General features: G+C 34.3%; 1 protein-coding gene across 3 annotated transcripts in view; it reads left to right on the top strand.

Moving 5' to 3' along the window:
- CSMD3 (CUB and Sushi multiple domains 3) overlaps nt 1-25,382 on the top strand; it is a 1,176,048-nt gene that overhangs the window by 214,500 nt on the left and 936,166 nt on the right. The gene's annotated exons all lie outside the window — the stretch shown is intronic.

Raw genomic sequence — 25,382 nt, 5'->3', positions numbered from 1 at the left:
GCTCTGAAGGACCTTCGCCTCTGCTTCTGCCTCCGCGCAGCGCGGAGCCAGCTGTGAGGCCCGAGGAGGCGCCCGTTCCGCGCGCGGTTTCCCAGATTCTGGAGGTGAGACGAGAGGCCTGCGCGTGCCCTCGGGAACCCCAGTTAGGTCCCTGGGGGGTCTGGGTGTGGGCCGCAGAGGTTCAGGCACCCAGAGGCTGAGGGCCATGCAGGGGGCCGAGGGGTCGGACTGGGTTTCAAGGGCCCAGGCCTCTGGCGTCGCGCCATCAGTGAGGGGCGGGGCCCCAACCTGGGTCGCTTCGGTTGGGGAGCCAGGCCCAGGCCTCACCTGAGGAGTTGGCAGGTGTGGCAGGTGCCCTAGAGCCTCCCTTGACTTCTGGGAACGAGAACTTCTTTCTATGGCTTTGTTTCTAGGGCTTTTTTAGGCCTTTTCCTGGCTGCCTGGGAAGCCCTGAGGTGGGCTGGAGATACCTGGTAAAGGTCTGTAGTGGGATCAGGCCTCGTTGGCACCCCGGTATTGGAAAAGGTGACATCGGACAGAGGGAGAATATTTAGGGTTAGCGTTACAGGTTCAATATTTGAAAATAAAACAAAAAGCAAAGACGACCCTAGCACCTTGAGCATTATGGAGAATGTACTAGAACACGCAGTGGTTGAAAAACTTTAGTTTTAACATTTACACCTAATCGGGAATGGGGAGTAATCCAGTCAGAAATTCACAGGACCGTAAAAGCTGGAAAACACCCCAAAGCTCCCTGAGGGTGGGTACTTTTATAGTGAAGGCAACTGAGGCCCAGAGCTATGAAATGACTGGCCCAAGGTCATGTGATTCGTTTAAGGATCATGTTGGTATTTGATGGCGAGGCATTTTTGATGTAGTGGTTAAAGTTAAGGCCCTGATTTAAGACCTTCATCTGCCTTTTGTTGCTGTTGCTTTTTGGCTGTTTATTTACTCTTTGTGCCCCAGTTCTTCCCAAGTAATGGATATAATAATACCTGATGGAGTTGATAGAATTAAATTAAGGTTTGTGTAAAATAGGACAAGGAGGTCTGATACATATTAACTGCTGGATAAATAATGATTGCAGTAAATTACTATAGTCTGAATGCTGTTGGACCACTACACTGACATCCTAGTCTTTGAGTTGGTTAAGTCATGTTTCCCAGGACCTGAAGTCAAATTTATGGCGATGGAAGGAAGGACCTGGACCTTGTGGGTTAACTTCTGGGCATGACACAAATGAATGCTGGTTGATGGAAGTTAAACTCAGCTGACTATTAAAAGCTTGGGAGGACGAAGTTGGGCCACAGTTAAGTCTCTTTACCTCTAATTTAGGAAATGGAACTTTTTGTTTAATTTTTCAATAAGTATATTTTTTTAAAGGGAAGAATTGTATTGTCCTTTGAAATCATTTTGTATTTCAGTCTTTTGCCAGCAGTGTTTGAGGGTTATGAATAGTATCACGACCATGTTGTACATTTGCTGAAATTATACTTGTAGTAGAGGTAAAGAGCTGTGTGGGGAGTCACCTGTGCATGTGCACAAGCAAACAAGCTAGGTAACTGGATCATGAGAAGGCTAGAATGAACTGTGTTACTAGAGTAAATGTTGCACAAGAATCAGATTTTCTAACCTGTCTGAAAATGGGTGTCAGCATTGTTCCACACCTTATTATCTCTACTCTGCAGTTCAACTAGCACATTATTTTCCAAGGACCACAAGGGTAAATGTTTTGATAGAAGTTGTTGCTGCAGTTTTGGCAACCATGCTGTAATATCCTTTCAGTTACAAAGTTCACTTTGCCCTGCAAGATAACTTAAGGGCATGAAGTGACAGTTGGTAAGCATTACTACAGGCTCAAGAGACTTGAAATCCAGGCCTAGCATGGTAACTAGCACATGAACCACCTTGGTTTTCACGTCTTTGAAATGGGAATGAGAAGTCTTCTGGACACCTTACCATTCATTAGGGGGCTCTTGGGAAGGACAAATAAGATGGTGCACAGGAAACTGTTTTGAAGAGTGTAATGAATGGTGCAAATAGAAGAATCTACAACTCATAACACTCCTAGGAAATAATAAAAGTGCCTGAACATAGTTGCAACCTATATAGCTTACTGTAGAATTTTGTCAGGAAAGTGCAGATTGAATGTTTTGTTACTGCAACAGCTGTACATTTAAATTAAGTTTAACTGGGACTTCCCTGGCGGTCCATTGGTTAAGACTCTATGCTTCCACTGCGGGGGGTGCAGGTTTGATCCCTTGTTGGGGAACTGGGATCCCGCATGCTGTGCGGCATGACCAAAAAATAAATAAATAAGTATAATTTAAATTAAGTTTAACTGTGACCTTTGAACATTATTTGGAGATTTTTTTAAAAGGATTTAGGGAATCTGCAGCAATATGTTTTGAGTATTCACATCTTAAACCTACTTAGCTTAAAAGAGAAAAAGAAAGTGTTATGGAAAAATTGATTCCAATATTCCTGTCAACAACAAAAAAAACTCAAAACTGTAAACAAGGCAGTATATATCTATTTTTAATGGATGAGCATTTACAATAAGACCACTTCATATTTTATGTACTTTTTTCTCCCTTTAAATGTTTTTTATTTTTTGACTAGATGCACATGTAGTAGAATAAGAAGGTACAAAAAGTAGTAGTAAAATGGTTTATTTGTGACTAGAATCAGTTCCTTTTAAGTGGTTATGTTCCAATCTAAGAGTTACAGTTTCTTATTTTCCTTAAAACTCAAGAGTTTTAGAACCACTAAGATGGTGTAACTGGGCAATACCTGGTAATAGTAAAAAAAAATCACTGCTAATGTTGAGCACATACTGTAAGCCAGGCACTGTCATGAGCACTTTACATGCATTTTGTTTATACAATAACCCTGAGAAGTAGGTAGTGCTAATCTCATTTTAAAGATGGAAAAACTGAGGCCAGAGATTAGTAATTCACCCACTATGCCAATTTATTAAGTAGTTGAGGCAGGATTATGACATTTAAATTCCTGCTCATAACGCTACCAAATGTCTAACTGTGATCTTGGACAAGTTATGTAATTTATTTTAGCTTTTGTTTCCTCATATGTCAAATGGAGGTGACATATGAGGTTCTTGAACTTCCTATGGTTCTTGTTAGGGTTAAATTAGATAATTTAAGGTATCTAAAACCCACGAGTCTTAAAATTTTAAAAGGGTATGTTGTGAATGGATAGCTTCCATGAAAGAAAGACTACCTCATTTTTTATTACACACTACCAATTTTTAAAATCACATTTTTTTTAAACAACCAAAAGCAAATAGCCAGGTCATTTCTTCTGTTTCTCTCTCTAATTTCTCATGGATTAAAGGAATTACAGTTGAAACTTCCTAACGTTTAAGAGACAAAGTCGCACAAAGAAAAGCCCAGAACCAAATGGCTTCATTGGTGAATTCTACCAAATACTTAGGGAAAAATTATCAATCCTTCCTAACTCTTCCAAAAACAGAATTAGGGAGAACACTTCCCAACTCATTCTATGAGGCCAATATTACCCTGTACCAAAATCAAACACTTCACAAGAAAAGAAAACCATAGACCAATATGTGTTATGAAAATAGATGTGAAAATTGACTCTACTTGAAAAGATAAAATATAAAAATTTAAATTTAATAAACTTAAAAATAAATTGAGCTTCCATTTGTTTTAAGGATTTTTTTTTTCCTGAATGGAATTTTTTTCTTAATCAACTCTTAAGGATAAAGTTTGAGAGGTGACAAATTTAATATTTATATAATGTTTGCCCATTCCTAAATTTGAACTAAATAGTTGTCTGGATTTGCTAAAATTTGATGCAGAATGTGTCTGTTTCTGTTAAATAGAATATTTTGTGTTCAGTTGAAATCTCATGTATATTATTAAATATATAGTATTTATATTCCTCTGTCTAGCTTTTTTCATTTAGCATCGTAAATAGTTTGTGGTTGGGTATTTTCTTTTTTTCATTCTGACTATATTTATCTTATAATTAGAGTTTGTAGTCTGTTTATAGTTAACTTAATTATCTCCATAGTAGGGTTAATATCTACCATAATCTTATACCATAATATTTGTATTCTAGTTGCTCCGCCAATTCAGTGTTTTTATTTTCTTCTTCATTGTTCCTTTTTTGGATCAATAAATATTTTTTCATTTTGTCCTTCCATTCCAATTTGATCTTACACCTTAGTTATAATTTTTATTCCATTCATAATTAATATTCTATTTTGTTTATAATTGCAAGTTTAAAAAAATCTGGATACTGAACATAATTTTAGCTTCTGGGCATAATCTATTTTTATAAGATATTCTTTTTCACTTTACAGTCAAGAATTTATTAAAAGGAATCTAAGGATTACTACTTTAATGACACAATGGCTTCAACCATGATACTGTTTAGAAATAAATCAGCGGTACATAGACACAGATATATGAGTAATTATTCATTGAATATGACGTCAATTTATGCATATGAGTTTAATTGAATATGAGTTCATTGATATTATAACTTCAATCCAGTATAATTTCAAATGTTATTACTGACTTAATGACATAACGTTTAGTATTGATTTTTAGATATTGTATCTAATAATTTCGTTTTTGAAAATAAGATGATTAAGCCCACAAAATTGTGGAAATAACAAATTAAGAACTCATAGTTATCAATTATTAAAATTTATTTCTTAGCTTTTGTACTTGCAAAGTCTAACTCAACTTTAATCTGATTTTTTAAAATATTGCTAGGGAAATGGGTAGAAGGATAAAAACTAAATGTTCCACCTACATGAAAAATAATGTTATGAAACACTAAATCTGTTGCAGTTGGAAACACATTTGTGGGCGGAACACTTACAATAGAGTTTCCCAGACTGTTTCTTTCTTTTAGTTTAGGTTGAGTTTTTATGAGAATAATGTTCGTAAAAGAGCCAATGAGCCAACAAATGTCACTTATGGGTGATCAAATACCATAGTGAAGGCAAGGTATTTGATTACCTGAAAAGTTATCCTCTAACACACTGGACATTACTACCATAATAGAAGTTGATACAAAAAAAAAGTTGATTTGATAATGACTACTTTTTTTTTAACCACATGAGAGGTTAAAAATTCAGTTTTTCACTTTCACTTTTACTGCTAGTCTGCCCAGATCCTTGCTATTCAAAATGTAGTTCATAGAATCAGCAGCTATAATCACCTGACAGCATATTAGAAATGAAAATATTGGGCCTCACCTCAGACTTACTGAATTAGATTGTGCATTTTAATATATCACCAAATGATATTAATGTATATTACAATATGAGAAATCCTGTCTGGATAACTTAAGGTCATCTCCAAACAGTGAAAAAGATAGAAGAAAATAAGAGTAATGTGTCTTTAAAAATTGACCAAATTGAAAAATAACTTGAACCGTGTTTTTTTCCTCTAATTATCATGGTAAAAACTGATGATAGTAATTTAGTTCTTTAATACTTTTCAATAAGTTTAAAAAAAACTAAGTTTTTAAAAAACGCAAGTATGTAAAATACGTGTTCTTCCACTAGTAAATAACCAGTGTCAGGAAAAGTACATGGAAGTTACATGCCAATACTTTTATAGCTACTTTATTTATTTATTTATTTATTTATTTATTTATTTATTTATTTATTTTTATTATTTTTGGCTGTGTTGGGTCTTCGGTTCGTGCGAGGGCTTTCTCTAGTTGCGGCAAGCGGGGGCCACTCTTCATCGCGGTGCGCGGGCCTTTCACTATCGCGGCCCCTCCCGTTGCGGGGCACAGGCTCCAGACGCGCAGGCTCAGTAGTTGTGGCTCACGGGGCCAGCTGCTCCATGGCATGTGGGATCTTCCCAGACCAGGGCTCGAACCCGTGTCCCCTGCATTAGCAGGCAGACTCAACCACTGTGCCACCAGGGAAGCCCAATACCAATACTTTTAATGTTTTAATTACATACAGTTATAATTTTGTCTTCTTCAGAGCTTTCTTGAATTTTTAAGCCAAATGAGATAAAGTTATAAGCTTATTTTTAATTGCAATATAAGTAATCATCTCATTCGCTTAAGATCAAACCTTTTATAGAGAGTTATTAAAATTGTGCTTGATTTTCACTTAATCTTTTTGGGAAGAAGTGACTTGAAATGACTCTTGAAATGCATCAGATTTTTAAATATGTACATTTAGGACTGATATTCAGCTGGTAGGCAGTGAGTATAGCTTGTGTCTAAATGATTGTTCACTTTTCATGCCAAACCAGTTGTGAGTAGCACTCCTGTTTTTAGGGAAAAGGAATTTCCCATAATTTTTTTAGAAAACTGCTCCCAAATTGTCTTTCCCCTTCCTTGTATTTATATAAAATGTTATCATATATCTATGCCTGTTAGAATATATACTTTATGAAGGAAAGTATTTTTGTATATTATATTTAGTACTATGCATCTATGCCATAAAACTCTCAATAAATTTTAGTTTAATGAAATAAATTTTTTCACATATAATTTTTATAACAAACTCAAAATTAAAATTGATCACAATAAATTATGACATTTGCTGACACCAACAAGATCAAATATAATTTAGTTTCCTTTGAAAATATTTCCACAAAAGCATTCCTAGATACCATTTTGCAGCAACAAAATCAGTGAGCCATAAATGCTCTTACATTCCCTTACACTAAAGTGCACTCTATGCCTATGGTTTCATCTTATGAAATGACATGCTTTTGGAAAGGTACATATTCATGATATAAATTTTTTCAACTATTGGCAAATATCCTTAAATAAATAATTATTCAGGATAAGAAAAAATCTTTATGAAACAGAAATATCTGTTGTTTCTGTATAGCAATCTTAAAAAGCTCTAGCTATAGGAAAATGGTTAAATAATTTATAGCTTACAAGCAAAGACTAACAAATTATGATTATAGTGATTTTAGGAAATGATTATGGTAATATTTATGTTAACTAAAAGAGAAGAATACAAAATTTTGTCAGGAATCCTGAATGTATCCATACACAAATATGTATATATGCATATATTCAAAGAAATACAAAGTTGAAATAGAGTTAAGGAGGTAACTACATGTGCTAGTTTCTGATTTTTTTAAATGACTTGCATTTATAGTGATGAAAACGAACAGAGGTGGAAGTGTAAAGGGCAGATTTGCATACTTAATTGTGAAATTAGGATTGTTGTAAATCGTGTCCATATTAAAAAATTAAAATTAACTGGGAAAATTTAATCTGAAGGAGATGAGTATTTTATGGAAAATACGATAACCTGATAGACATTTTCAAACATTTGAAAAACTAACATAGAGAAAAGGGACTAAATTGGCTAATAGAAGAAAAAACTAAAGACCAGAATTAAAACCAGACTTGCTGGGAGTCTGTATTAAGACATTAGTAACATGGTAATGCTCAGTGTAATGTAAAGCTTTTAAATAAAATCAGTTTTTTAAAAATAGAATGGACAGAAGTATTAGGTACTTGGTGAATGGGAGTATTCAATAGTCTTTGTATTACCCTTGTATAGGATGTTTTTGAAGAGATTCTTGCATTGCATTTGCTGGAAGTTAGGCTCAAAATGTTTAAACTCTTATAATCCTTTGATTCTAATAGCACCTGACCTTAATTTTAAACAAAAGATCTCTGGGGCTGTACAGTGACTTACAGATTGTACAAGCAGAATTAGTCACATACAGGAAGTTGGGCATCACAAAAATTAGTGAAGAATTCTAAAACTAAAAGGAAGGTTAGAGATCATTTCAGCTAATCCCATAATTTTACAGCAGATGAAACTGAGGTTCAAAGATGTTAAGTGATGTTAAACTTACTCTAATTAAGTCAACAGTTGTTATCCTTATTTATCTAGCAGCTGCTCAAGGCAATTTTAAAACATCTGGCAATTGAGACAAACTATTCAATGGAGATCTTCACTGGCAATTCTTACAGTCCTTAATTTCTATCCCTATATTAGTTTAAAACATCAGAAACCAAAGGACTCAGAACCTAGTATTTCAGCATTCCACAGATGTGCTTTCATGGATATAGTTAATTCAAGAATCTCATGATGATTTTCCTCTCTACGTGTAGGCTCCATGCTGGGTATGGTGGACACAGTGGTAAATACTGCAGTCACAATCCTTATCTTCATGTGGTATGGAATCTAGGCAAATGGCCAGAAATATAGATGTAGAAAGTGTAATTGTAAGTGTGATGAGTATTATCTAGTCAAATTATTTGCACTACAGTGTATGTAGCAAAGGCATGCACCCTATCTAGGATTGGAAGTGAGGAAGGAGCAGAAAACATTAGAGAGACAAAACTCAAGAGCAAAGATTCAGCAACAGGTGGGCAAATGGCATATCTGACATACTTAAAATTTACACAGTCTTAAAAATTTTAGAGGGGAAAATCTGTGTAGGAATTATACATTTAAATGTATCTATTCTGTGATTGCCAAACTTTGATTACCTGTTTTCTTAATTCACTCCTTTATAAATTCTATGAACTCAGGTTATGTCTGCCATGCTCTTTGGCAATATGCCCATGTTCCTAGGATAGTGTCTAACATATACTGGGCTCTTAATAAATGAGTAAATACACAGTAAGTAGTGAGTATGATTTTTCATTGACAGGTATGTAACAGATTCACTTTTTAAAAATTTTCTTTAATTGAACTTAATTTTTATTTCAAGTGTCCAGTGTCCATAGTGGTGGACGATTTCACATAAGCCATTCTGTGGTCCTCACATTCGTCAAGGTTTGCCTTAGACTTAGACCATTGAGTCATCTGCACATACGTGTTGCTGATAGAAAAATCCATGTACCTGTTTAACAGGGCCCTTTAGATCCAATGGCTTATTGCTGCTTCAGTCATGTGTTGGACATGTGCATTCATTCCTTCGTCTCATTTGCCATTATGGTTTATGCAGCATTCACAATCTGTGATCTCACCACTGTATCTGTGGCTCTGCCCAATAATCATGTCACAGTTTTGCTCTACCCATGGCTCACGGGTCTCTTTATTCCCATTCCATGAGACAGCTTATCTGACTGTATATATTCCTGTACTAATTTCTCACTCTATTTTGGGATAGGTAAGTTTGAGGGAAGAAAACCTAGTTAAGACTTTTGCTTCTTATTCCTTTTGCTTTTAGGATAAGCGTTACATTAAATATATCTCAATTATACCTTGAGATGGATATCATTAATATGTGTTATAGGAATACTGTATACCTGTAGGTGTAGCTAAAAACACTCATTTTAAAAAATTCAGTTGGGTTTTGACACTCTCACAGGGAAGACTGAATCTTTCCTATCTGACAGAGGGGCACTCATTTCAAACTTACTCATTTAAGGCAACTTGATAGCTCGGTCAGAAAGATCCACAGTATTCGTGCACATTAAGAAAGTAGCAAACAAATTTTCCTTCAGTACATATTTAAACAAAACCTCCATTAGAAACAGCCTCTGAGATATTAACATCTAGAGGATAGAGTCACAGCTAGCAAATAACTTTGTACTTTACTGAGTACCAGTGGTTTTTCAAATGTAACTTTAATGCTGAGTGTAACTTCACATACATTACTGAGACAGGAGAAAACTGATATGTCTGTCAAATTCTAGGTTCTCTGTTATTGCTCTTTATTCATCATTTAGAAGATACTATACAACACTAGAAGAAGGAGATGTATCATTAATAATGCAAATATAACTGTATAAGTAGAGAGTAGGAATGATTAAGATCTTTGATTTGCTGAATTGTGAGCTTTGGATGTTTAAGTGGTGGAGAATCTCCTTATTTTTTACATGATGGGTACTCAGTATATGGAGTAGGAAGAAAATGTTTCAGGACAATATATATATTTAAGTTATTTCTACAGCTTCACTAGAGCAAGTATCAAATAATTTCATTACCCTCTGTAAAGTTGCTTGGCTGAAGTTCTTCCAGAATAACATTTGCACATCATTAAGTACTAAGTAATCAGCAGGGAGTTCCTTGAATTTTGTCACACGCTTTAGCTATCCTTGGGAGACCAGGAGGCAGAGTTTAGTATACCTACCAACAGAACATGTGGGAGGACTAGAAGGAGAACTCATATGTAAATGAATATGGAACCAGTCATATGGTTGAACCATTTTTTTCCAAAAGAGCAAAATGAAATGGTTATATTTAAAAGGTCAATTTCAAATCACTTTTCATGACATTCTTTGAGTTATGGCATTGTTTCTGCTATGGAGATTGGGACAAAGCTCTATGTAATATTTCAAGTTTATTTTTGTAACTTTTATTATTATCCTTCCCATATAATTACCCTGTGATTACTAGCCATGTGGGGTAGAGAAATGGGAACCTTGAATTTGGAGAGTGAAAAAATTAAAGATATAGCTTCTCTGGTGGCACAGTGGCTAAGAATCCGCCTGCCTATGCAGGGGACATGGGTTCGAGCCCTGGTCTGGGAAGATCCCACATGCCGCGGAGCAACTAAGCCTGTGCACCATAACTGCTGAGCCTGCGCTCTAGAGTCTGCGAGCCACAACTACTGAGCTCACGTGCTACAAGTACTGAAGCCTGCATCCTGAGAGCCCATGCTCCGCACAAGAGAAGCCACTGCAATGAGAAGCCTGTGCACTACAACGAGGAGTGGCCCCCGCTCGCCGCAACTAGAGAAAGCCCGAGCGCAGCAACAAAGACCCAACGCAACCAGACATTAAAAAAAAAAAAAATTAAATTAAATTAAAAAAAAAAGATATAGTGGCAAAATCAAAGAGTCCAGACGTTTTTAAAGAAGGTAGGAATTCCTTCTTTATCTAAAAAATTCATGAAGACCCGAAACTGTAGCTTAGTTTAGGAAATTAACAAACAAAATAAAAATATACCAAAAGAAAAAAAGAGGCAAAAGATAATGTGATAACACAGAATTACGAGTGTTAAGAGGGCTGGATTTAGAAAATCACCTAAGAACGCAGACAAGGTGAAAGGTAATTTTGACTAGGAAGCTTCAATAGCTATTCATTTTGGTAGACACATTTTGGAGATATTTGCTTTAAGTTCTTGTTCTATTGTCACTATTATTAAACTAGTGTTCTGTGAGGGTTGCTAGAGAAGGTGTGGGTGATAACTCATGCCTGATCCTCATAAAGTTTTATTTCTTTTTAATTAGTAAATTTGCATCCTGGTAAATATCTTAGTCTCTAGTGAATTAGATTAGTGCCACCAGTTCTCTGTGAATACAGTCTGCTCTGGTCCATTAATGAGATAAGGCACATGTCCTGGCATGGGTAGCTCACATGGCCTCTCCTAGATGACATTAGAATTTTCTGCTGGCTTCATGTTACTAAGAGTAATTACTATAGAACCCTTTCACAGTGCCTGCTCCTCTTCTACAAGACTTTGTTATTATTCTAATTTTTTTTGCTCTCTCTTTCTTCCCCTTTCCCCCACTTTTTAGAAGTGGATGAAATCAAATGAAAGGAAAGAAATTAAAGTTAATGTGGGTAGTATATATAAAAAGAAAAGACCAAGTGCAAGTCACTTTGCTTATTTTAAAACCCAAACTCTTTGTTTCCCTTTCTATGTAAACCAGAATGATCTTGGTAAAATATCTAATTTTCTGAGTGAAAAAATGTAGATAAAATTATGCAGAAGCAATCCCATAAAGTTAATAATACTAATATTCTATACAGTGGTACAATTGTCAATGCATTCCCTAAACATATCTAATTTGATCTGTATAGTACCCTCAGGGAATATAGAAGAAAATTATTACACATATTTTAAAGATGAAGAAGCAGTCTCAAAGAGGTAAATCTTCCCAAGAGCATCACGAAAGCCTGCTTTAGGGACAAGAATAGAATTTATAGGCTTCTGAGTCCCAGCATCGTCCTTTTCTTCTTTCCATGCACTGCTTTCTTCTGATAATCTAGAATTCTTAATTTAAGCTGTAGACTGTGTGTTGACAATAAGGAAACAACATTTTGTCCTTTATAACAATAAGTAGTTCATGAGTTAATTTTAAGTAAGGCTTTATAGAACACTATCTGGAAAAACCAACAAACAGTGGCCAGAGATACTAACCTACAGATGGACCACATGTGTGATGGAAATGACTCCAGGTCAAACATCTGCTTTTTCAGGCAGATTCATAAACACCATCTGTGGAATTGCTTTTTGAATTGCAAAGATAAGATTACAATGTGTATATGCAGTGTAAAGTAATATATGTTTATCTAAAGTCAGAAACTATATTTTAAATCATATTGTGGTACTGTTAATTCCTGTGGATTTTAATATTGATAGGGGCAGAGATATTAGTTGGTATCCATGAAGTGTTTTTAATGTAAGGGTTTATTTACATTAGGTCCATATTCCACTCTAATGAGGATAATATTACATATTTACTGCTAAGAACTAAAAAAAAAAAAAAAAAAAAACCTGTAATAATGTAACACTAACCGATAAAGTAAATTTTGTTTGCAGATTCCCAGGCACCAACTCAGAATTACCTTTCATTCTCTAAGTTTATTTTTCTGAATTGTTTGTTTACTTTTCTGACAACTTTACCAACTGGTTTCAGTAGCATGCTCTCAGAGAAAGTTTTCTTTGTAATTAATAGTATATTTTTAATATAGCACATTTGCTTAGTATATCAGAAGGAAACATGAGTAAACTGTGCCTCTTGAAAAGCAAACTGCTCTGACTCCAGAGCATATTTAGATTAAATTTCACCTATGTGTTAGGAGAGATTAGGAATCTGACTAGTGGAAAAGAGGGCAAAAACAATGAATTAAAATAAGAGCTAAGATACTTATGGACAAGAGAAGCACCCATACCCACAAAATGGAGCTTTTTCTGAATGTTCTCCCTAGATGTTTTTAGGTAAGTACTTCATGGAACAGTTTTCCCTCTACTCTCTCCAATCCCTTTTACCTGCTTCAGTGATTCATTTAGGTAAATTTGGGGTAACAACAATGATTTTCTATGCCTTCTTTGGGATTAATATACAGGTTTAGCACAGTGTTGGGAAGGAGCATGCTTTCTAAGACCAGGCTCATCTGAACTTATCACTTTCATAGTCCTCATATTAAACAGATTCATAATAAGAAAAAAAAAGATAAACAATAATATATCTAGTAAGCTCCATATTTCTAAGATAGAAAAACTTTGCCTGTAAGGCTGGATTTTACGTAATTGCATGTAGATATTGAGATTCCATTTCAACAATCAAATAAACCTTAATATCACAAAGCAATCCATTCCTCTTAGGTAAAAATAGGAATCAAAAGTAAATGAGATGAATAATGAAAACCAGAATTTAAAGGAACAAACTCTACAGTGGAGCTAAAATTTTGTCATTGTACACAGCAAATTTAATACTTCTCTATGTATATGAGAAGAGAAAGAAGTAATATGTGTTGTTGTCAGGAAGTATAAAGCCTTGATTGTAGATGTTAATACGTGGAAATGTTAGCTAGTTCTTGCTTGTTGACTGAGTGGGTTATTGAAACAAAATAGAGACAGAATGATCAGTTTCAGCAATGGGTTAGTACAAAATAAGAAAATAAGTCAAAGCAGGATTAGTGTGACTCAAAATTACATTAAATATTTGAGGTTTTAAAAAAAGCAGAAGCTACAAGAATATAAAGCACAGAATCCAGAGAAAACATATTTTGTCCAAAAGTAAAAGCTCCTAGATTTCTTGCGAAAATTCCAGGTAGGTCTGTGAAAGCATGGCGTCACTCATTTGACTTGATCAGAGGTTAAATGGTAATAACCTGCTAGAGAACATGGGGATGATTATTTTCATTTTCAACCCACATTCAGGATTTTCACTCTTTCCCTGAGTTTCCTTGGGATTATTTGTATACTTGCTTGCCATCACTAATTAACAGCAGGCAATAATATTGCCTATTAGTAGTAATACTACTATTTAGTGGTAGAAATAGAAACACATCTTGTTTACCTTTGTATTTTCTGTTTTATACCAACATACAAACCACACATGGTTATTCACACACATGGCTTAGAGTAATGTTTTACCTAAGAGAGTACCTATTATATATTTGATAAATGAATGAAAGAATAAAATAATAGACATTAAATATTTAATAATTTTAAAATAAGTATGTAAAAATATATTTTATGATTCTTTTACTACTGAAATATTTTAACACTTCTCCGTACTAGCATATGTTACAAAAACAAAATGAATAATGTAAAAATAAAGGCTAATTTTATTTTTGCCATGTGCCGTTTTTTCTTCTGAGTGTTTTATAATCATTAATCCTTTTAATATTCATTACAGCTATATTAGGCAGAAACTACTGCCATCTCCATTTTACAAATGAAGAAACTAGGACACAGAGAATTTTGTAATTTTCCAGGGTCACAAAACTAGGAAGTTGTGGAGCTTGCATTTGTTGATATTGTTAGGTTCCAGAGCTCAAGACTTAAAAATTATGGTAGACTAAAATTAAGTTATGATAAACTTCATAAAGGTAGCAATAAAATCTTCTGCTTTTTTAAAAAATTGGCACTTAGTGCAGTCTTGAATATATATTAAAATGACCTATTTAGTAAAGAAAGTTATTAGAAAAATTAAAAAGATTAATATTAAAAACCCTTTTTCATAAGTGAAGTATATGTCAGGAAGTAGTAAACAGGAAGAGCATGATCTGAAAAACAGTTCATTTCTGTAATAACTACCCAAAATTAAGCTCCTCTTAAAGCAATATTGCACATACCTACAAAATAAAAAAAGAGAAACAGTATATGAAAATCCAAAACCACAAGAGCAATAACATTGTGATCCTTCCTATTTCTTTCAAAGCATGTCACATTGTAAAACCATGGAATAGTTATAAAACTGAAATTGCGACTAAGTTATATGTTTGATTAATAAAAAAAAGGTCAAATGAATTATTTCAATGTGAGTTGCTTTGAAATGTTTCAGGGAAAATGATATCAAAGCAACACTAATTTAGAAGTGCTAATATAGAGGGTACATTTAGCATTTTAATTTATAATATATATTTTATAATAAAAATAATTCAAGCATATAAAGTAACCATGTGCAATTCTTATCTATGTGGTGATGACAAATAATCGTTATTTCTCCTCATATATTTCTCGGGTCATTTAATTATTTGTAAATGTGTTATATTTTGAAAATTCTACTAATTCCAGTACTGTACCATTCTTTGGTTTGTTTCTGTTGAATGTTATTTTCTTTGATTACGAGTTACATTTTTCTACTTCTTTGTACATCTAGCTTAAAAAAAATGATATCGTAAGTTTTATGGCTCATATACTTACTATCCATAATAAATATTATGGGTTTACATTATGTTGTCTTTTAAAAAACATTAAGTTTTGGTCTGCCAAACATGACTAAAGTTAGATTCCTTCAGGTTTTGTTTTGTTTTCAGGGTGTTTCTATTTTTGTTTTCTCCTTATTTCTAGGGAATCACCTTATGTTATGACTGGTTCTTATTTTTAAGTCTTGGCCTTCCTTGGGTCTAATTTCCTGAAGGTCTCAGGGGTCTCTTCACTGTTGTTGAACTGAAACTCTAACAATTTCATGGTCTCTGATCTGTTGGTTCATTTCTTAGTCCCTCATTAACCATTCTTTGTGAAGCTTTGTAGACTCTTGCCCTGCACATGTGAATCGTAGGCCTTGACCAATTTCCCACGGAAATCCCCACACAGACATTTGGCACTCCCTTCTCAAACCACCTTGCTTTTCCAGCATCTCTCTCCTTTTCAGTAGTCCGTTCACAATTCTAGCCATACCCTCAAATCCATATTCCAATCTCCAGCTTTTCAGTTCATCAAGTGCGAGGTGCTCTGCTAGGACTCAAACTCCACGTGCTAAAGAAAGTTCTGGCAAATGTTGGTCTTAACTCATATGTTTTTCTTCCTTCAAGGATTGTAGTCCTTCACATCTTGTCATTCAGTGCCTGAAAACATTGCCACGTATATTTTGTTCACTTTTATAATTGTTTATGGTGGGAGGGGAAGTCTGGTAACATTTACACTTTTATGTTCTTAATTTTTTTGAAACTTGCTCAGTCTTTGAAATTACAAAAAAAAAAGTATGTGTTTATTGTCACAATTGAAAAAATACAGAGTTATTAGAACTCTTGCTGTCATCTCCCATTAACTCACTGCTGTTCGAGCTCACCAATGTTAATGTCATGGTATAAAACTTTCCTTACTATATCTCATTGCCCTTGTGGACATAAACACAATTAGATAAGAATTTGTTTTATTTTATTTTTATTTTTTTCATATATGAGCTTAATGAACATATAAGTTAGCAGGTATTTTTTTTTAGCAGGTATTTTTTTTTATCACCGATCAGTATATCATGTGCATCACTCTTGGTTAATAATGATAGATCCATTTATCAGTAATTCTATGAGCAAATCATAATTAATTCAACTGTTTCCTTGTGGATAGGAATTTTAGGTTATTGTCACTACAAAATATATTCAGTAAACATCTTGTTCTTGTTACCTTTTCTCTGTATACTAGATTCCTTCATGTGGGATTGCTGCATCAAAAGCTAAAACACATTTTAATATACTTTGAGGTTACTTTCTGAAAACATGTAAGCAATTGTCTTCCACCAGCAGTGGATGAGAATGCTAGTTTCCCTGCCTCCTTGGCAAGCTACATTTGGAAGTTGAATATGTCTCTTTCCTATCAAATTTCTTTTGAAAACTACAGAAAACTACTGAGCTTGACTGAGGTAGAATAAAAAGCTGTTTTGAGTATGGTAAATTGTTAAAAGTAAGATATATGTATATAAAATCCCAGAGATGAATGAAAACATTTGAAAAGTTACATAGACTAGTCAATACAGACTGAAATCAGAAAAACATGTAATATAGAAAAGGAAAGTGAACATAATAAGATTTATCAAGGCTTTCTTTTTTGTTTTACATGTGCTTGCATTATCCTATTTAATGTTGGAAATGTAATTTTAGTGTGAAATTTATTAGCATATTTACTTGAGAGTAAACAACTTTCAGAAAAGAAGATTTGCAGTCATGAGTTAATGACCCAAAGTCTGACTGAAATTATTTTACCTTCAGTTGAATGTCCATTTAGAAGATAATGATATTTCCCAAGGTCAGTAGCAATTAATTTGAAGGCCCTTCCATTTTGATTAGCAGTTTCACTGACATCGTTAATAACAAATGGTCCATGAGCCTGAGAAAGGTTAAATCTACAAATCTGTTAAGTTCTGAGGAACAAATTGAGTCTGTTTTATTAATGTTTAGCTTTCCTTTGTCTTTCTATATAAGACAAAAATATTAAATAGAAACTCTTGAAACCGATGTTGACTGCCTCTTTGGTTTAATTTTGAAGCTGATCAGTCAAACCATGTCAGAGTTTTGCCTTTTCCTTGAAGCTCAAAACAGAGGTCATTAAATTTTGTTGTTGAAATCACAAGCAAAGACAATCTGTTAACAGGTGCAGATCAGTGAACTTCTCACATACCTCTCTAAAACCATAACAATTATATTGTATTAAGAACATCTGATTTATCCTATGGTTCTGTATACCATAGCATGTTTGAAAGATTGAAGAGTGTTTTCATACTATAGTAGTCTAAACTATCTGATTCATGGAATTTCCTCTTAGTTTCTCATGTTTAAATACCTTGTTAACAAAGAATTCTGAAATTTTACTTGAGCTGTAGATACTCAGAAATTTGTTATTTCAGTCTAATATAACAGAAAAACTATATAATCTACTCTGTATTTTAGACTAGAGATATATCTTAAGATTTTGCTTTAAAGAATAACAATTTGTTAATTATTTGTGCTACCCACATCATATACAAAACAACAAAATTAGTGTGAGCATATCTTTATTAAGCCATCCAATCACAATAGAATTTCCAAGCCATTCCTCCAAATTTTTCAAATCAAGTTGTATCCTAGGGCTTAAAGAGTGAAATGATGATATTGTAGTTTTTTTGGTAGAAAGAATTATTGAATATAAAAGTTTGAAGATAATGAGGCAAAGAGGCAATAATGGTCCTGGGAAATGTTTTTTTGATTAGAAGGTGGATGATGCAGAAGATCAGAAGTTTTACTTTTGTTATACACTGTACTCAGAACAAAAATCATGTCCCTTGTAGATTCTCCATAAATGTGTGATGTTGATGCTAGTACAATACTAAAATCACTAAACATGTATTAACAATTTACTGGGGGTTTTGGTCAGGGAGCTACTATCAATATACAAAATAACCTACATCTTCTTCCCAGTTATACATGCCACAAACACAACTTACTGTTTGCAAACACATGGCAGTAGACGGTTAAGATTAAAAGTAAATGTAAAAGGAGACATAGATATAGTGGCAAACAAAATAAACTTTCCTATCAACTAGAACTTGAAAGAACCCCACAGGAATAGTAAGGAGCGGAAGGCTCACTTTATTCTGGTTTCTGCTGAAGTGTAAGCCACTCAAAGACTTTTAAAGTTGCCATTTCTATAGTGTAACACAATGCTCTATAACCATTTAGTTTCATAACTTTTATTACTAATTTATGTTCATTATGTAGATTTTATGTGTATGCTTTTGAGGGCAGGGATTTTTATTGTCACTGTACCTCCATAATTTGTGTGAGTGTCTCATTCATAGTACATGCTGAAAAAAGATTTGTTTATGGGAGAAGATAGCAATATACGACAGTCAAATAATTCATATCCATATTGTATAAATAACTTCTCCAAATCAGTAAAAGATAAAACAAACAAACAATTTAAAAATGAAGGAGTAGATACAGGCAGAAAATTAATAAAACGGGGACACTAAATGCCCAGTAAACGAAGGTGACTATATGCAGCCTCATTTAACATAAGAGAACTGAAGATTAAAGTGACATCCAAAAAATTATTTCACCCCCATCAGATTAGGAAACTTTAAAAATACTAAATATTTGGAATGAAAGTAGGGGACTAGAAATCCTCAAACTGTTTAGAAAATATATTTTATTCAAAAATCTTTGGAGAGCAATTTGGTTCTCTCTAAAAAACATATACAAACTCTAAGGTCCAGTAATTTCACTTTTAATTAGTAGAAAAAAAAATCTTGCACATATGAATAAAGAGACAAAGATGAATAGAGTAGACTGGCGTAATGTATAAAAATATGTACTGTGGATGTGTGGACCTGGTGGGGAAGAGGAGGGTGGGATGAATTGGGAGATTAGGTTTGATATAAATACTACCATGTATAAAATAGATAGTTAGTGGGAATCTGCTGTATATCACAGGGAGCTCAGCTCAGTGCTCTGTGATGACCTGGATGGGTGGGATTGGGGCAGGGGGGTCCAAGAGGGAGGGGATATATGTATACATATAGCTGATTCACGTCATTGTACAGCAGAAACTAACACAACATTGTAAAGCAATTATATTCCAATTAAAAAAAAATACATGTATGTTCTGAAAACAACTAGGCGAAAAAAGCAAACTGCAAAATTACATATGTATGTGTGTGTGTGTATGTATATATATATGTGAATATGACAGTACTTTAAGTTAAAAATTAAATGCTCAATATCATTTAAATATGTACATAAGTGGTTACAGCCCAAATTAATGGCATTGTTTCCTTGGGATGAGCAAAAGTTAGGTGTGCACCTGGGAGAGGAATTTAGATTAAACTATGTATATAATGTTTCTTTATCCTTTATTTAAAAAAAAAAATCACAAGATTTGGTTGGTGGATAACCAGATGTTTGTCACATTATTGTCTAGATTTTTCTTTATTTTTTAAGAAACATCATTTATTGTATTTGTACGTTATATGTATTTTGCTAGATACAATGTATGCGATGTGTAATTCCTAATTTGTATAAAACGCTCTACAGAGCCAAAGCCAAAAAGAGAGAAAAGAGATACACAAAATCTACGTTATTGCAGTGAGGTTTGAAACAATTAGTTCATGCTTATATCATAACTCAAAACCAGAATGAATGATCTTAAAACAGATGTTCTCACTCTGACATAAATCAGAGCAAGATCTTTTTTGACCAACCTCCTAGAGTAATGGAAATAAAAACAAAAATAAACAAATGGGACCTAATGAAACTTAAAAGCTTTTGCACAGCAAAGGGAACTATAAACAAGACGAAAAGACAACTCTCAGAATAGGAGAAAATATTTGCAAACAAATCAACAGACAAAGGATTAATCTCCAAAATATATAAACAGGTTATGCAGGTCAATATTAAAAAACAAACAACCCAATCAAAAAATGGGCAGAAAGCCTAAATAAACATTTCTCCAAAGAAGACATACAGATGGCCAAGAGGCACATGAAAAGCTGCTCAACATCACTAATTATTAGAGAAATGCAAATCAAAACTACAATGAGATATCACCTCACACCAGTTAGAATGGGCATCATCAGAAAATCTACAAACAACAAATGCTGGAGAGGGTGTGGAGAAAAGGGAACCCTCTTGCACTGTTGGTGGGAATATAAATTGATACAGCCACTATGGAGAACAGTGTGGAGGTTCCTTAAAAAGCTAAAACTAGAATTAACATATGACCCAGCAATCCCACTACTGGGTATATACCCAGAGAAAACCATAATTCAAAAAGACACATGCACCCGAATGTTCATTGCAGTACTATTTACAATAGCCAGGTCATGGAAGCAACCTAAATGCCCATCGCTAGACAAATGGATAAAGAAGATGTGGTACATATATACAATGGAATATTACTCAGCCATAAAAAGGAACGAAATTGGATCATCTGTAAAGACGTGGACGGACCTAGAGACTGTCATACAGAGTGAAGTAAGTCAGAGAGAAAAACAAATATCGTATATTAACGCATATATATGGTATCTAGAAAAATGGTACAGATGAACCGGTGTGCAAGGCAGAAATAGAGACACAGATGTAGAGGACAAACATATGGACACCAAGGGGGGAAAGCGGAGGGGTGGGTGGTGGTGTTGGTGGGATGAATTGGGAGATTGGGATTGACATGTATACACTAATAGGTATAAAGTAGATAACTAATAAGAACCTACTGTATAATAAAATAAAATAAAATTCAAAGCAGTTGTTCTCAACCAATAAACATTTTACTTGGTTAATCACGGAACTGGTTGCCATCACCTCACCTCCACATCCTGAGTGGACTGTTTTTTCCAGTCTTCTGTCATCTCAGACATCTGCTCTGCAAAATCCCCATTGCTGTTGAATGATTTCACAATTATGGAAAACAAAATTAGATTGCACATGGACCAACCATACAATCATTGATTCCATTAGGAACACTCTGGTGACATATTGAAATAACTATAAACAAAGGGTTTAGCTTAACTAGTTAAACTGTCAATCAGGAAACTAGTCAGTTTCTTAAGTTTTTATATGCTTATTTGTTGATTTCTTTGTTTTTTAACCTAAAATCTTGGAAACTATCTTTCATTTACTCAAAGGAGGTTTCTCTTTCTAAGGCTTTTTTATTATAAAGTCATTGTATATTATCTCCAGGGGTGCAACATTGACATCACAAGTTTCTACTTGAACTCAATCTTCAGATCGTGGTCAAAGAAAATGTATTGAATCTAAATTTGTAAAGAATAATTTTTTATTTGATCATAAATTAAAGATGTATTTAGATTATATATGATAACTTAAACATTGCAATCTGGACTGTAAAAAATAACACAAAAGAAAGGACATATTTACATGAAAAAAAATTTTTTTGCTATTGTTGTCTTACAGGGCAAAGGAACAATAATGAGAGTTCGCTTTGATCTGCTGATCAAAGCCAAAGATCACATTGGTGTGGTATGCCCATCATTTCCAATTTTCCGTGAATCGAAGTGCAAATTAAACTGTTTTCATGCTGCCATGACATCCAAATTTAGGGTCTTCTCAAGGATTTCTCATACCCTGCCTACAGCTGATTCATGGATGACTTTGACGTAACTCCAGAATAGCTGGTATTTTTGAAGTCTTTTGAGGGAAAATGCATGTTAAGTCCCACATTCTAAAAAGCAGAGGTAAAAGTTTAGATTCCGTTTGTAAAGCATTCTACGGATTAAAAGTCTGCAGGTTCTACTAAAGTCTGTAGTTAACAAATGTATTGAGAAATTTTTAGTAGTCTCTTTCCAAGTTAGGTTTGTCTTGTTTGATTTAGATCAGTAACTGATATACTGTAAAGGAAAAGCTGTAGTTCAATGTGTGTCTACTGTTTCATCCGTGGCAAAAGTAAAGTAATTCACAATTTATTTGGGCAATAAGGTATCAATAGAAATAACAGAGATAGGATTGGAAGGGATGGGTAATTTACAAATTTTAACTATATTTCTTGAATATCTTCTGTTAGTGTTTTTGTTTGCTACTAAACAGGTATCAGTATACATTTTCCTCTTTGTGAAAATAGATTATCTTACTGTCTTCTGATGACAGTTGATTTTCTTTTTTTTTTTCTGAAGGCAAATTTTATTTCTTTTGAATTATACTCTTGCCATTCCCTTCTTTAGATACTTCATGCTACCTGGGGCACTTGAGTCAGGACCGAAAACAATAACCATAATTACGCAAATTTTATAGTCTCACTATTATTTATTTATTTTTACTTTTTTCTTTTTTAACATCTTTAATGGAGTATAACTGCCTTACAATGGTGTGTTTATTTCTGCTTTATAATGAAGTTAATCAGCTATACATATACATATATCCCCATATCTCCTCCCTCTTGTGTCTCTCTCCCACACTCCCTATCGCACCCCTCTAGGTGATCACAAAGCACTGAGCTGATCTCCCTGTGCTATGCGGCTGCTTCCCACTAGCTACCTGTTTTACATTTGGTAGTGTATATATGTCCATGCCGCTCTCTTCGTCCCAGCTTACCCTTCCCACTCCCCGTGTCCTCAAGTCCATTCTCTACATCTGCATCTTTATTCCTGTCCTGACCTTAGGTTCTTCAGAACCATTTTTTTTTTTTTAGATTCCATATATATGTGTTATCATACAGTATTTGTTTTTCTCTTTCTGACTTACTTCACTCTGTATGACAGACTCTAGGTCCATCCACCTCACTACAAATAACTCAATTTCGTTTCTTTTTATGGCTAAGTAATATTCCACTGTATATATGTGCCACATCTTCTTTATCCATTCATCTGTTGATGGACACTTAGGTTGCTTCCGTGTCCTGGCTATTGTAAATAGTGCTGCAGTGAACATTGTGGTACATGACTCTTTTTGAATTATGGTTTTCTTAGGGTATATGCCCAGTAGTGGGATTGCTGGGTCATCTGGTAGTTGTATTTTTAGTTTTTTAAGGAACCTCCATACTGTTCTCCATAGTGGCTGTATCAATTTATATTCCCACCAGCAGTGCAAGAGGGTTCCCTTTTCTAAACACCCTCTCCAGCATTTATTGTTTGTAGATTTTTTGATGATGGCCAATCTGACTGGTGTGAGGTGATACCTCATTGTAGTTTTGATTTGCATTTCTCTAATGCTTTAATTTGCATTGCTCTAATGATGAGCATCCTTTCATGTGTTTGTTGGCAACCTGTATATCTTCTTTGATATACAAAGAAATGTCTATTTAGGTCTTCTGCCCATGTTTGGATTGGGTTGTTTGCTTTATTTTGATATTGAGCTGCATGAGCTGCTTGTAAATTTTGCCGATTAATCCTTTGTCAGTTGCTTCATTTGCAAATATTTTCTCCCATTCTGAGGGTTGTCTTTTCGTCTTGCTTATGTTTTCCTTTGCTATGCAAAAGCTTTTAAGTTTCATTAGGTCCCATTTGTTTACTTTTGTTTTCATTTCCATTATTCTAGGATGTGGGTCAAAAAGGATTTTGCAGTGATTTATGTCATAGAGTGTTCTGCCTGTGTTTTCCTCTAAGAGTTTGATAGTGTCTGGCCTTACATTTAGGTCTTTAATCCATTTTGAGTTTATTTTTGTGTATGGTGTCAGGGAGTGTTCTAAGTTCATTCTTTTACATGAAGCTGTCCAGTTTTCCCAGCACCACTTTTTGAAGAGGCTGTCTTTTCTCTGTTGTATATTCTTGCCTCCTTTATCAAAAATAAGGTAACCATATGTGTGGGGGTTTATCTCTGAGCTTTCTATCCTGTTCCATGGATCTGTATTCCTGTTTTTGAGCCAGTACCATACTGTCTTGATTACTGTAGCTTTGTAGTATAGCCTAAAGTCCAGGAGCCTGATTCCTCCAGCTGCGTTTTTCTTTCTCAAGATTGCTTTGGCTATTCGGGGTCTTGTGTTTCGATACAATTTGTGAAAGTTTTTGCTCTAGTTCTATAAAAAATGCCATTGGTAGTTTGATAGGGACTACATTGAATGTTTAGATTGCTTTGGGTAGTATAGTCATTTTCACAATGTTGATTCTTCCAGTCAAAAAACATGGTCTGTCTCTCCATCTATTTGTATCATCTTTAATTTCTTCATCACTGCCTTATACTTTTCTGCATACAGGTCTTTTGTCTCCTTAGGCTGGTTTATTCCTAGGTATTCTGTTCTTTTTGTTGCAGTGATAAATGGGAGTGTTTCCTTAATTTGTCTTTCAGATTTTTCATCATTAGTGTATAAGAATGCAAGAGATTTCTGTGCATAAATTTTATAGCCTGCTACGTTACCAAATTCATTGATTAGCTCTAGTAGTTTTCTGGTAGCATCTTTAGGACTCTCTATGTATAGTAACATGTTGTCTGCAAACAATGACAGCTTTCCTCCTTTCTGATTTGGATTCCTTTTATTTCTTTTTCTTCTCTGATCGCTGTGGCTAAAACTTCCAAAACTATGTTGAATAATAGTGGTGAGAGGGGGCAACCTTGTCTTGTTCCTCATCTTAGAGAAAATGGTTTCAGTTTTTCACCATTGAGAATGATGTTGGCTGTGGGTTTGTCATATATGGCCTTTATTATATTGAGGTAAGTTTCCTCTATGCCTACTTTCTGGAGGATTTTTATCATAAATCGGTGTTGAATTTTGTCAAAAGCTTTTTCTGCATCTATTGAGATGATCATATGGTTTTTATCCTTCAGTTTGTTAATATGGTGTATCACATTGATTGATTTGCATATGTTGAAGACATCCTTGCATTCCTGGGGTAAAACCCTCTTGATCATGGTGTATGATCCTTTTAATGTGGTGTTGGATTCTGTTTGCTAGTAGTTTGTTGAGGATTTTTGCATCTATGTTCATCAGTGATATGGCCTGTCGTTTTCTTTCTTTGTGACATGTTTGTCTGGTTTTGGTATCAGGGTGATGGTGGCCTCATAGAATGAGTTTGGTAGTGTTCCTCCCTCTGCTATATTTTGGAAGGATT

Source organism: Eschrichtius robustus, chromosome 17 (assembly GCF_028021215.1).
Source record: "Eschrichtius robustus isolate mEscRob2 chromosome 17, mEscRob2.pri, whole genome shotgun sequence".
Lineage (NCBI taxonomy): Eukaryota > Metazoa > Chordata > Mammalia > Artiodactyla > Eschrichtiidae > Eschrichtius > Eschrichtius robustus.
The sequence above is the reverse complement of the archived record's forward strand: the minus strand, read 5'-3'. Positions and strand labels throughout refer to the sequence as shown.